General features: G+C 43.6%; 1 pseudogene; it reads left to right on the top strand.

Annotated features, from left to right (window-relative positions):
• The first annotated feature begins 3,391 nt into the window (after positions 1-3,391).
• On the top strand, positions 3,392-3,509 carry LOC124546398 (annotated as a pseudogene).
• Positions 3,510-7,136: the final 3,627 nt, after the last annotated feature.

The raw sequence follows: 7,136 nt of genomic DNA, 5'->3' as shown, positions 1-7,136 counted from the left end.
AGCACTCGTTTAAGAATGGACTGCCTGAGCCGTGGTGCGCCTTTTCTGGCACACCAGCTCTTTGGCATATCGCTATCGATGACCCGGCTGTACTACGATCTTTGCCCCTGTTATGATCTGGGGGCTGTTTTGCGGTCGCGGCAGTTGGGGTCGGACTCGCTAAGAGGCGGAAGGACGTGTTCGCTGGGACGAAGGAGGAAAAGGCGCGGGCTCCACCAGTAGGCCGGTCTACCTTGGAACAAGGTCGCGAGTTTGTGATGTCAACTCGGGGCGCTGTTCGTCGCATTGCCTTGGTGCCTGTTTTCTTGGAGAGACCCATCCCTCGAGACCATCTCTAACAACGCTCTCCATCGAAGGTATGATTTTGGTGCCTTCATTTTCGTTGAACGATTTGCGTTGCAGCGAATGTACCTGTTGGGTGGCTTACATTATGTACGTGTTGCTGAAGTAGGAGCAGCCGGCGAGGTGTGTGACCGCATGGAGAACAGCAGTCACTACTCTCTTTAAAAAATCTGTGGTCCCAAATTATGTAGTAACTGTGAGGTATTGAAGATATTAGTCTAGTAATTTTTTGCATGCCAGGCTTACGCAATTGGCAGCTATAATGCTGACTTTTGCAACGAAATTGAAGTGCACAAAATCTAGTATCTTTGTAAAGTCGTGCATTTGAATAACGTTGTATTATCTTGAATTTTTTTCCATTTCATCTTTGTACACATTGTCGCCCTTAATCATATGTGGAAATATTGTTTGGCAAACTATGAGAGTGTAAAAGTCTGATAGTATATTTTCAGCATTCGTTATGTGTACAGTTTTTATTTTAAATGTTTTACAGCATTGATATTGCTGTAAACTTGAGTCACTTCTATTGAAAGCATTTATTGGTTCTTCATTTACATTGTTGTTTATTGATTTCTTAACTTATATTAATTAACTTTTCCTGTGTGTTTGCCGTGTTTTCTGCGGTCTGTTTGTGTTCCAGTTTTCTGCCAGTTGGTGTGTGTGGGAGAGGCGCCACGTTCTGCTTCGGTGCACAGAAGCTGTGACGTGACGTCTAATGGGAAGTGACTGCTGGTTGGGCCCCGGCGTTTAGGTGTTATTTTGGACAGCTGGTATGGTGCTTCCGGCACTGTAAGTTCAAAAAATGGTTCAAATGGCCCTGAGCACTATGGGACTTAACATCTATGGTCATCAGTCCCCTAGAACTTAGAACTACTTAAACCTAACTAACCTAAGGACATCACACAACACCCAGCCATCACGAGGCAGAGAAAATCCCTGACACCGCCGGGACACTGTAAGTTACCCTCTGCCCAGGGCAGCCTGGCGTCACTGCCCGTTTGGTAGAGATCTAACCTGTTTCATGTATAGGTAAAAAAAAAGGTTTTATATTGCTTGTCAATCAATTGTTTTAATTAACTTGTTGTGCTCCATGTGTTATTTGGGTTTGTAATGAACTGGTGTGCTTTTAAATCACTTTCATATTGCAGATTATTGCCTTAAAAGAAAGAAAAAAACTATCTGTGCCACCTTTTAAAATCACCTTCAGATTGTAATTTAGGGTTTCTTAAGTATTGAAATCTCCGTGGCTCATCTTTTAAGTCAGTTGTTGTGATTGTATATTTTGATATTGTCTTAAACATGGTCACGTGTTGATTGCCTCTTATCTGTTTTATAAAAGCTTGTTTTGAATAAATTGTTAATTATTGATTTGCTAGTTGTTGTGTTAAGGAGTGACATAGTAGGGGCCTTGACCTTCCATGCTCAGTGTACCCCTCATCCCGACTTCCTAAGTCACACTGCCATTCTCCAAGAAACCTTCCAACACGTGATTGAACGTATGCCTGCGACTGCCATCAATGGTAAAGGGAGGCCAACACCATACTGAATTCCCCTGGAGGGAACCACGAACTTGTAAGTCATTTTCCGCTAGGAATCCGGATACCTTTCATCACATACTGTATATGGAGGAGTGCGACATTTCGTTTGGCATTGCGGTGTAGCAGTTTTGGTTCGGCAAAACTCTGAGTTTGGTAGTCTGGTGCTGTCACCGCTTTTTACCCTTCACTATTTGTTCCTGGTATGAAGGACCTTCACAGGTCCAGGGGTTGTTTGCAGAAAAAGAGGGTGTCTGGTGTTCTATCGTGGTGGTGGTGGTGGTGGTTAGTGTTTAACGTCCCGTCGACAACGAGGTCATTAGAGACGGAGCGCAAGCTCGGGGTGGGGAAGGATTGGGAAGGAAATCGGCCGTGCCCTTTCAAAGGAACCATCCCAGCATTTGCCTGAAACGATTTAGGGAAATCACGGAAAACCTAAATCAGGATGGCTGGAGACGGGATTGAACCGTCGTCCTCCCGAATGCGAGTCCAGTGTGCTAACCACTGCGCCACCTCGCTCGGTGTGTTCTATCGTCATTGTCCCTCAAAATGAATGGGCATGGCAGAATAGGAGGAACCGAATTATCAGTTCGCATAAGCAATGGTTACTGCTTATTTACTATGAAACAATACTACAGTACCATACAAAACAATTTAAAGATTTAGCTGACAACGAAAGAGCAAAAAATTCCAACATTCGATAGACGAGATTTAATGTTCTGTACATCAACAAGAACTTTGATCTAAATTTGCAGGTATGGAGCATGTGAAGAAATTGGTAGTAGGAATAATAAAATTTCTAAAGTCACATGTATTATCCCGTTGTCAGTAGCAGCAGTTTTCAATGTATCTGAACGAAGAGTGTAGAGACTTTGCATATTACCGCAGTACGTTGATCAAGTCAAGTGACAAGCCTATAACGAATTTTCGATTTAAAACTCGCTCTTGTGAATTTACAAAGGAAAAGTATTGGAGGAAAGACAATTAGAGCATCTGGAACGGATTGCAGAATTTGCATTTTAAGTGGAGTTTACTGTACACTGTGTACATTAAGACAGTGCAAGGTAACTTCTTTCTTATTTCATGGGGATGCTTTTAAAAATCAAACCGTGCTGTAGAAGGGACGCATTGCAACATAGACAATTCAGTTCCCTTACCTCCTGGCGTTACAGAAAATTCGTGGTTTGAAGAATGGATAGATGTATAAAGGTTTTCGAGGACACTGTCAATCTTGAGACTGTTTTCGAATTTTTTTAGGGACGATTGCCGTTTGAGGTAAATGCGCCCCTGTGCAGGTGCAAATGTAACTGATTACTATTCAAGGTAATTCCTGTTTTAATAATTAATCTCATTACTTTCAAACTGTGCTGGACGTCTACATTTCTTTCCTCAGGTAGAGTTTCAAGTCTCCATAATGAGGTTGCAAAAGTGCTACAATATCTCAATCAGCGTATTTCTGTGAAAGACGTCTTTTGAATTATGAAATTAAATAAGCCGCTATTACGTGGTAACTGGGCAACGGCCTTGCCGCAGTGGATACACCGGTTCCCGTGAGATCACCGAAGTTAAGCGCTGTCGGGCGTGGTCGGCATTTGGATGGGTGACCATCCAGGCCGCGATGCGCTGTTGCCATTTTTCGGGGTTCATTCAGCCTCGTGATGCCAATTGAGGAGCTACTCGACCGAATAGTAGCGGCTTCGGTCAAGAATACCATCGTAACGGCCGGGAGAGCGGTGTGCTGTGCCCACGCCCCTCCTATCCGCATCCTCCCCTGAGGATGACACGGCGGTCGGATGGTCCCGGTAGCCTCCTCATGGCCTGAAGACGGAGTGCTAAATTACGTGGCAACTAGAGTGCGAAACTCTGTGAAATTTTCTGCGTCTGTCTTTACATCGACACTCCGTACCAGATAAAAAAATTATGTTATGTATTCAGTGTGCCAGAAATAATTAAATAGTACTGAAAGTTTGTTTTGTTTAGAAATCTGAAACATAAAACCAAGTCGTATGCAGTGCGTTGGCAGTTTGTCTTCTTCCCCGTCTTCGCGCTAGACATGCCGATGTGGTGGGGGGGGGGGGGGGGGGGGGCGGGGGGAGAGGGGACGTGCTAGCCGGGCTGAGCGCTCTGGCACTCGTGCCATGGTACGGTCCCCGAGCCCATATCTTGGCCGCCCCTGATCTGAACTCAATGTTAGCCCGAAGACGGGTCGGCAGCAGTCATGTTTCGCTGACATAAGAAAAGGTTACAGGGGAATATGAGCTTGGGACAAGGAATGAAAGAAGAGAAACACTCATTGACTTCTGTAACAAGTTTCAGCTAGTAATAGCGAATACCCTGTTCAAGAATCACAAGAGGAGGAGGTATACTTGGAAAAGGCCGGGAGATACGGAAAGATTTCAATTAGATTACATCATGGTCAGACAGAGATTCCCAAATCAGATACTGGAATGTAAGGTGTACCCAGGAGCAGATATAGACTCAGATCATAATATAGTAGTGATGAAGAGTAGGCTGAAGTTGAAGACATTACTCAGGAAGAATCAATACGCAAAGAAGTGGGGTACGGAAGTACTAAGGAATGACGAGATACGTTTGAAGTTTTCTAACGCTATAGATACAGCAATAAGGAATAGCGCAGTAGGCAGTACAGTTGAAGAGGAATGAACATATCTAGAAAGGGCCGTCACAGAAGTTGGGAAGGAAAACATAGGTACAAAGAAGGTAGCTGCGAAGAAACCATGGGTAACAGAAGAAATACTTCAGTTGATTGATGAAAGGAGGAAGTACAAACATGTTCCGGGAAAATCAGGAATACAGAAATACAAGTCGCTGAGGAATGAAATAAATAGGATGTGCAGGAAGCTAAGACGAAATGGCTGCAGGAAAAATGTGAAGACATCGAAAAAGATATGATTGTCGGAATGACATACTCAGCATACAGGAAAGTCAAAACAACCTTTGGTGACATTAAAAGCAACGGTGGTAACAATAAGAGTGCAATGGGAATTCCACTGTTAAATGCAGAGGAGAGAGCAGATAGGTGGGAAGAATACATTGAAAGCCTTTATGAGGGTGAAGATTTGTCTGATGTGATAGAAGAAGAAACAGGAGTCGATTTAGAAGAGATAGGGGATCCAGTATTAGAATCGGAATTTAAAAGAGCTTTGGAGGACTTACTGTCAAATAAGGCAGAAGGGATAGATAACATTCCATCAGAATTTCAAAAACATTGGGGGAAGTGGCCACAAAACGAGTATTCACATTGGTGTGTAGAATATATGAGTCTGGCGATATACCATCTGACTTTCGGAAAAGCATCATCCACACAATTCCGAAGACGGCAAGAGCTGACAAGTGCGAGAATTATCGCACAATCAGCTTAACAGCTCATGCATCGAAGCTGCTTACAAGAATAACATACAGAAGAATGGAAAAGAAAATTGAGAATGCGCTAGGTGACGATCAGTTTGGCTTTAGGAAAAGTAAAGGGACGAGAGAGGCAATTCTGACGTTACGGCTAATAATGGAAGCAAGGCTAAAGAAAAATCAGGACACTTTCATAGGATTTGTCGACTTGGAAAAAGCGTTCGACAATATAAAATGGTGCAAGCTGTTCGAGATTCTGAAAAAAGTAGGGGTAAGCTATAGGGAGAGACGGGTCATATACAATATGTACAACAACCAAGAGGGAATAATAAGAGTGGACGATCAAGAACGAAGTGCTCGTATTAAGAAGGGTGTAAGACAAGGCTGTAGCCTTTCGCCCCTACTCTTCAATCTGTACATCGAGGAAGCAATGATGGAGATAAAAGAAAGGTTCAGGAGTGGAATTAAAATACAAGGTGAAAGGATATCAATGATACGATTCGCTGATGACATTGCTATCCTGAGTGAAAGTGAAGAAGAATAAAATGATCTGCTGAACGGAATGAACAGTCTAATGAGTACACAGTATGGTTTGAGAGTAAATCGGAGAAAGACGAAGGTAATGAGAAGTAGTAGAAATGAGAACAGCGAGAAACTTAACATCAGGATTGATGGTCACGAAGTCAATGAAGTTAAGGAATTCTGCTACCTAGGCAGTAAAATAACCAATGATGGACGGAGCAAGGAGGACATCAAAAGCAGACTCACTATGGCAAAAAAGGCATTTCTGGCCAAATGAAGTCTACTAATATCAAATACCTGCCTTAATGTGAGAGCCGGCCGAAGTGGCCGTGCGGTTAAAGGCGCTACAGCCTGGAACCGCAAGACCGTTACGGTCGCAGGTTCGAATCCTGCATCGGGCATGGATGTTTGTGATGTCCTTAGGTTAGTTAGGTTTAACTAGTTCGAAGTTCTAGGGGACTAATGACCTCAGCAGTTGAGTCCCATAGTGCTCAGAGCCATTTGAACCTTAATGTGAGGAAGAAATTTCTGAGGATGTATGTCTGGAGTACAGCATTGTATGGTAGTGAAACATGGATTGTGGGAAAACCGGAACAGAAGAGAATCGAAGCATTTGAGATGTGGTGCTATAGACTAATGTTGAAAATTAGGTGGACTGATAAGGTAAGGAATGAGGAGGTTCTACGCAGAATGGGAGAGGAAAGGAATATGTGGAAAACACTGATAAGGAGAAGGGACAGGATGATAGGACATCTGCTAAGACATGAGGGAATGACTTCCGTGGTACTAGAGGGAGCTGTAGAGAGCAAAAACTGTAGAGGAAGACAGAGATTGGAATACGTCAAGCAAATAATTGAGGACGTAGGTTGCAAGTGCTACTCTGAGATGAAGAGGTTAGCACAGGAAAGGAATTCGTGGCGGGCCGCATCAAACCAGTCAGTAGACTGATGACCAAAAAAGAAAAAGCTCCCCGAACTGACTGCATTAGATTGCTCCTGATGACGATGGTTGAAAGGCGAAGTCTACAGAGAAAAAGTAAACCCAAGAGACGAAAATATCGTTCGGACTACGAATAGTGCTGCCCTCGTATAAGGACTCCGAGACGACCTCGTAAGAGGTACACTATGGAACATCTGAGGTCATCAGTCCCCTGGAACTTAGAACTACTTAAATCTCACTAACCTAAGGACATCAAACACATCCATGCCTGAGGCAGGATTCGAACCTGCGACGGTAGGAGTCGCGCGGTTCCGGACTGGAGCACCTAGAACTACTCGGCACGGAAGATAATTAAAACCTGTAAGCACTCTCATGCTGTTGTAGTGGCGCACTTGCTTTCAATAATCTTTATTTTCAGTAGTGGTCATGTAA

The sequence above is a fragment of the Schistocerca americana genome, chromosome 8 (genome assembly GCF_021461395.2).
Source record: "Schistocerca americana isolate TAMUIC-IGC-003095 chromosome 8, iqSchAmer2.1, whole genome shotgun sequence".
NCBI classification, from domain to species: domain Eukaryota; kingdom Metazoa; phylum Arthropoda; class Insecta; order Orthoptera; family Acrididae; genus Schistocerca; species Schistocerca americana.
Note: the sequence above shows the minus strand (reverse complement) of the source record. Positions and strands in the feature narration are given on the sequence as shown.